Here is a 7,573-nt window from a genome sequence, read left to right on the forward strand (position 1 = left end):
CACTAAGGATGATATCCTCCAGATACATCCATTTGCCCAAGAATTTCATAAACTCATTGTTTTTAATAGCTGAGTAGTACTCCATTGTGTAAATGTACCCCATTTTCTGTATCCATTCCTCTATTGAGGAACATCTGGGTTCTTTCCAGCTTCTGGCTATTATAAATAAAGCTGCTATGAACATAGTGGAGTATGTGTTCTTATTAGATTTTTTCTGTTTTATTAAATTTTAGTATGACTGTGTGATGCTAAATCTGAGTGACCTCATCTTGGTTTCATCTTCTAAGGTCTATACTTAACTGAAATCTATGCTCTTCCATTATTTTTATTTAACAGTAATAGAAATATCTATTAATAAAAGATACATAATTAATTATGATGTAAATTTCATAGTTTTACTTAGAATTTACAAAATTCTAATGCAAAATTGCTTTGTTTATCTTAGATCATATTTTGTATACAAACTATTTTTCTTATTTAAGTAAATTAAAATAATAATCTATGTTCCTATCCCTTACTTGAATAAAGAAAGAGCTTTATTCAAGTTTTTGATAACTGAAATTAAACTTTATTTTTTTTTCTTTATTTGAATGATGAGACTAATAGATATCCCATCCTTGGAGAGCAGAAAGAACACATTCTTGGAAAAGGGTACTCAATAACATAATACTTAAAGAAATAACTGTCATAGAGTCAGGTATTGTAACTCCTCAGTGTCAAATGTTTTTCATAATAAAATTGTATTTCAATTAAAAAACACATTTTAATGAAATTTGATACATTGATCAATAACTTTTATGGATATCTTATCTTTCATTGATCTAGACAGATTTTTTAATATATTATCTGTACAGATGCAAAATCATGATGACATGTAATACACTTATTTTGAAACTTCTCTGTATGATTACTCTTAGTGAAAATAGCAGCAATCAAATTGCTTCTAGTGAAGTCAGGGGTAATAAAAATATAGCCTTGACTAAGCTGTAGTTCTAATTATGTACTTTAATTTTACTTGATATAGGAATTACCGAAGGAACAAAGAATAATGCATGTATTTTGACACAATGGAGACATCCTGACACCTCTTCAGAATCTCAGTAAATTAACTGAATTCAAGCTTGGCAAACAGGAAAACTGGTACAAAGACAACTTGATACAGGTATGCGAGAGCTATAATTTACACTGCTAAAATCCTTCAAAGATCATTGACGGTGGGGTTGTTAATTACTTTTCAGATAATTATAATGTTTCTTTGGTACATCTGACAGCTTCTGTTCCCTCCCATATGTACACATGTGGATGTCAGCATATGGCTAGAAGTCTGGCCATTTCATCTTGTTTACTTGGGCCTTTAGTCAGCTACAAAAGAATGAAACAGGAAAGTACCCACCTCATAAAACTTTTACTACTGGAGATTTATGCAGAATGATGGGGAGTCAAACTGTTACTCAAACAGATGTTTCCACCTGCTGCTCTGGGAATTTAAAGGGTGGTAAACAGGCCTGCCAGGATTCAGAATGAAAGGAGGGACAAATGGTGATGTGCCACCTTTCTCTTGTTTTGAAAATGGGGCAGCATTTGGATCATTAATATGGAACAAAGCATTTGGGAAAGGTAACTGTCTTTATTCTCCCTTTGGTGGCTTACTGATTGGAAAACTTGATGCGTTGACAGCATGAATGTATTTTCTGTTGGATTATTGGGAAAGCTGTTATTGCTTGAATGAACCTATAAGGAAGAATGAAACTGTTAGTGACCCAACACAAATGGCTCTGTGTGGGCTGAGATCTTGGTTACAGCCTCCATTCTTGTTAAATCTTGTGCCATTTAGAGTCAAAGCAAGCCAGCCACCCTGCTGAGAGAAATGCAAGTAGCCTGCTTGTTCAACTGCAGTTTCACTGTGATAGAACAAAACAAAAGGTTCATATGGCTTAGACATTCAGCACCATTCATGATAAGGGAGAAGTTAGTAGTTGCCATGTTAACAAATACTTACTTGAATTCCCGACAGTTACAGTGCTTTAAAAGGATGGGAAGAGATGTTATTTGGAAACCTGAAACCAAGTAGGTTTTACTCAGGAAGTCGTCTGCCAATATTTATCTGCCTCTAAGTTGTATTGTAATGTGGAAGAAAATTGTTTCTATGTCTTTTTCAAAATATTTTATAGTTGATATGCTATAAGAAAACGAATGAGTTCTCTTGAGATAATTTTGGTATCAAACTTATTTATTTTATGATTTATAATGTCCTTTGCTTATTTGGAATAGGCATCTACTGTCTTTCTGCATTATGTTGTATTTGAATCTCCCTGAATGTTACTATAACAACAGTGTTTTTTGTTACCTACTTAGCCACTACTGACTCAGTGAGGAAGGAGCCATAAGGGTCTTTATTGCTAGGTCATGCTGAATCTTAGGGAGATGTGCACCTTTATTCATTTACTTTTTAAAATAGACTTCTTTCATGCAATATATTCCCATCAGTGTTTCCCTTTTCCTAGTTCCTTCTAGAATCTCCTTGGTTCCATACCCACTCAACTACATGCTTTCTTTTCTTGTTAGAAAACACACAGGAAAAAACAAAACAACAACAGTAAAAAAAATCTAAAATAGAACAAATCAAATAATAGCATATTTCTTTTCTTTCTGATTTCTTTTCATCATTTTCATTATTTTTTTTTAAATTAACTTCTGTTTATTTGGTTTGTTATATTGTGAAGATGTGTCACCTTAAGCGATGGTACAAGGGTGGTACATGTTTTTCTTTCATCTGCTTAGAAAAGAAGAAAGCCAGGAAAGGGGACAACATTTGAAATATAAATAAAGAAAATAACTAATAAAAAAGAAGAAAGCCTTTTCTCTATGTGGTCTTCTCTGATGTCACTATCGTGTGGAGTTTGAAGGACCTTGCTATATGTGGCCTGCTGAAGATTAGAATCTTAATTTCCTATTAAGGGTTTTCTGTCTTTACAAGAGTTGAGTTATGGTCACATTTTTTGTTTCTTATGAATAATTGGATAAAATTATGTGAAAGTTTTCTGTCTGTCTTTTTTTAAAAATAGATTTAGCATTTATTTATTTGTTTGGTTGGTTGCTTATTTTTTAAAACTTCTCTGTGCATGTATGTATCCTATGATGTGTATATTAAGATAGAGAGTGATCCAGATAACAATTTATGGGAGTTGGATCTCTACTTCTATTTTGTGGATAACAGGGATTTAACTTCTCAAGCCTTAGTAGGAAAGATTTCCCTATTGAGCCATCACGACAGCTGGGATATGCTCTTTCTTAATAACCTTCCATTCCTTGTTTAGTAAAATCAAATATCTTTTTCTCTCTTTTTGTCTGACTCTGTATTTGTCTCTGTCTATGCTTCTGTCTCTCTGCTGTTATGTCTTTCTAACCTATGTATGTGAGTATGTGTGCATGTATGGCAGTGTGTGTGTGTGTGTGTGTGTGTGTGTGTGTGTGTGTGTGTGTGTGCCAGGGATGAGAAATAAAGAAGACAAAGTCAATTCTAGGGTCAGGAAGTCTTGCACAAACTGGTGACTTATGCCAAAAAGTTTATTATAAAGTACAGCATTTTATATACTATTTGCATGGGAGTGAGTGAAAGGGGGATTGCCAATGTTGGCAAAGAGAATATGGGATACCTCAGATAGAGTTGTCAAAGGAGAAAAAGGCAGATCTCAAGAAGCCACAAACATTATTCCTCCCCATAATTAGATAGACATTGCTAAGACAAAGAGCAAACATTCCATTTGTCCTTTTATCAGGGCCTCTGAGAAAGTCTTGGATTGGTCTCACTGTGTGTGTGTGTGCGTGTGTGTGTGTGTGTGTGTGTGTGTGTGTGTGTGTGTGTGTGTTTGTTTGTTTGTTTGTGTGTCTAGGATGTCTTTTAGCCCAGGTTACTTATCTCAGACTTAACTACGTAGCAGAGACATGCCATAACTCAAGATCCTCATGCTTATACCTGCTAATTTCTAGAATTACAGATGTATCATCATACTTAATATGCACATATAGTTTTTATTATCAAATGCCCACATATTGTTCTCAACTATTACCAAAGAGAGTACTACCATAGTCTCTTGTTTCACATTTGGATTGTAGCCTGTCTGCAGGTCACATATTGATGCTAGATATCCATCTCATACAATCCTAAATGAAATATATACAATGAAGAATTTTTAAAGAACACTGTGTTGAAAAGATTATGTAGGATGATTACTCATTAAGGCAGCAATTAATTCTACCACTAAGCATAGTTTAAAGAGGAATTCTGAATTTTATTAACTTATAAAACCCATTAGGTTGAGGAATCATATAAATAATAGCTACAGAGTTACTTAAAGCAAGGGCTTTATCTAGGAATAGAAAACGCTTTTGACACAAGGAATCAGAGCCAGTGTTCTCTAGTACTTCATTCCTGAGCCAAAGATGCACCTGGCTTGAACAAACCAGCAAGAGCCCTGATGGAAAGCAACAGGAATGTAGCTGTTTGGAATTCTGGTGAAACAGAAGGCAAGCCTCTGTCAGTCACCAGGAAAACTTGCCAGCAGCAGAGGCAGTAGGAACACTATGCTTGAGATCCTTCCTGACCTGTGTTAGGACCCCTGTGGGAATCCTCTGTACAAAAGTCAGGATACACTTAGCGAATTTTCAAAATAATAAATGTTCTTAGGATTATACAAGGATAAAGATTTCTCGTTTCTCTTTGGTTTCATAATAAAAGATTTACTCTTTGAAAGAAAAGCTTCCCAGGGTTAACTCCAGGCTGCAAAATAAACAAAAAGAATATGGTTTTAAGACAGGTTATGAATAATTTATGTTTAAAGCAACTTTACATTTACCAACAATATTTTAGTAGAACAAAAATTATGAGGATATCCTATTGCTAATAATCAAGGAGTATTTACACATGACATGCTTTGTTTTATGAAAATTGATTTTAACATGTTTATCTGCATAAAACAATTAGAAGGAAAACACCAAACTTAAAACGTTCCAGATTTTGGGATCTAGTGGAAACATTCTGTATGTTATTGAAACTGTAGTTGCCACCAATTTTCATAATCACAGGGCAAACACTAATTGAGATATACAATAACACATATCAACAGAAAATAAACTCATTTTATATGTAAAATGTAAGGCTCTGTGAAGTATCAGATTAAAATGCATGCTATATATATTTACAATAGCTTTAAAATATTATTTATTAAAAACCAAAGGATCCTTATAAGACACATTACAATATTATTGTAAACTAAAACAGCATTCATTATCCAAAACAATAACAGAGAAAGCATTTTATTAGGAACAGAAATTGCTATATATAAAACTATATGTAAAAAGATATTTGAATATTATTTTTAGGAAAACCACATAGAGAGGTTATGTTTTATCTTTATTTCTCTATTTATTTTATAGCTCTTTCTCTTTGAGTAATAACACTGAAATATATGTCTCACAGTACAGCAGAACAGGCCAGAGCAGCACTGAAGATTTTAAAGGAATTCACTGGGATACAGAGACTCTTTCACAAAATACTTTGTTGATTTGCAAAGGTAAACATAGAATATATAAAAATTTAAATGAATCAAAAAATAAAGAAAGGAACAGAATCTTGTTCCACCATCATTTTGATTTGCATGGGAGTTTTGCAGGGGTGTTGCTCATGAGTAGTCCACACTCACAGTATTTAGCTAAAGTCTGAAAAGTGAGAGATTGACTGCTCTGAGACACATCAGAAAAACACGCATCCCCTTGCCACACTTTAGTTTATGCAACCTAATTTCAGAAGTTTCTAGATATATACAAGTCACTTTTAAAATAAAAATAAGTGTATAGAGTGGAAGTTCCCATCTTGCATACTCCTACTAGATGAAACAATCCATTAACAGTACATCATTTTCTTCTCTCAACTATTTATTATATTTTATTTTTTAATTCAGTTTTTACACTCGATATTCCACCCCAACACACACACACACACACACACACACACACTCCGACTTCTCCATGTCCCACACTTCCTCCCATCAAGTATTTCTTTTAGAGATAAAGGTACTGAATACCATGGAAATTCCTAAAGCTTGATTTCTTAGAGTTTACATTATATAAATACTTCATACTCATGTTGTGAGCACAATGAAATATATCTGCACTAATGCAAAACTTTTCACAGCACACATTTACTGTTCAAGAAATGAAACCATAAAGCACAAATTTCAAGGCAGCAAAACTATTTGAGGCAATCATTCTATTTGAGAAAATGGTGTGCATCTATTATGGAGAGCAACTTACAAAGTGAGTGCTGTGAACAGAGGAGATATAGTAATCATAAATTATGGGGTTAATGGATGTTCATATCACACTTGGAAATGGCAAAGTAGAATGAGATGGTGTCCTTAGAAAAACAAATATCTATGTAAATAAATAGATCTCTAATTTACAGTGTTTGCCCCATTGTGTAATATAAATACGTTGAGCATTTCAACCACCAATATGATATCATTGAATACAGAATTGGCAAACAATAGGTAGAATATTCTATCGTTGGCTCCTGCAAATTGCCTCTATTCCTCTGCTGGAAAAAATTCTGCTGTTGCTTTCCTAAGACACTGTCACAGAAACCATGCCATATAATTTCCTATTGGCTGATTAGCTGAATTTATTTAGGTGGAAACCTCAGATGAGAATGGGGTACCCCCACAGTAATAATAAAATATGTTACTTTTGCAGGTAAAAAAGTTGTAAAGCTATTCCCCAAGGACCTGGAATGATTTTGGAAGGAAATAAAACCCGAGAAAAGGCCTGGAGACTTTTCTTAAAAAAAAAAAAAAAATCACTTTAACAAGTGCTATCCTCTACCTCCTTCATTGGGCTAGAGAAAATACCCAAGGACCTAAAGGGGTCTGCAACTCTATAGGAGGAACAACAATATAAACTGACCAGTACCCCCCAGACCTTGTGTCTCTAGTTGCATATGTAGCAGAGGATGGCCTACTCTGTCATCAGTGGGAGGAGAGGCTCTTGGTCCTGTGGAGATTATATTCCCCAGTACAGGGGAGTGCCAGGGTGGGTTGAGGAGCAGGGCAGAGGGAGGGTATAGGGGACTTTCAGAGGGAAAAGTAGAAAAGGGGATAGCATTTGAAATGCAATGAAGAAAATATCTAATAAAATATTAACATTAAAAAAGAAGTGCTATCCTACTTCCAAGCTTGGGAATTGCTAAGTATGCTTTGAGGAACCTTATTCTTAGCCATTGCAAGCTCAAAAATTCAATAGGGAGACATTAGGCAAAGAACTTTTTCTTTACAACAGTCTGGCGGTTCCTCAGAAAATTGGACATAGTACTACCGGAGGACCCAACAATACCTCTTCTGGGCATATACCCAGAAGATCTTCCAAAGCATAATAAGGACACATGCTCCACTATGTTCATAGCAGCTTTATTTATAATAGCCAGAAGCTGGAAAGAACCCAGATGTCCCTCAATAGAAGAATGGATACAGAAACTGTGGTACATTTACACAATGGAGTACTACTCAGCTATTAAAAACAA

General features: G+C 34.5%; 1 protein-coding gene across 3 annotated transcripts in view; it reads left to right on the forward strand.

Annotated features, from left to right (window-relative positions):
* Nucleotides 1-7,573, forward strand: part of Lrrc4c (leucine rich repeat containing 4C) — a 1,191,813-nt gene that overhangs the window by 677,769 nt on the left and 506,471 nt on the right. For all 3 annotated transcript variants that reach the window (XM_021194266.2, XM_029536201.1, XM_029536202.1), the window contains one exon: nt 1,025-1,162. The gene's annotated coding sequence lies outside the window, so the exon portion shown is untranslated. The remainder of the gene's footprint in view (nt 1-1,024; nt 1,163-7,573) is intronic.

The sequence above is a fragment of the Mus pahari genome, chromosome 3 (genome assembly GCF_900095145.1).
Source record: "Mus pahari chromosome 3, PAHARI_EIJ_v1.1, whole genome shotgun sequence".
Lineage (NCBI taxonomy): Eukaryota > Metazoa > Chordata > Mammalia > Rodentia > Muridae > Mus > Mus pahari.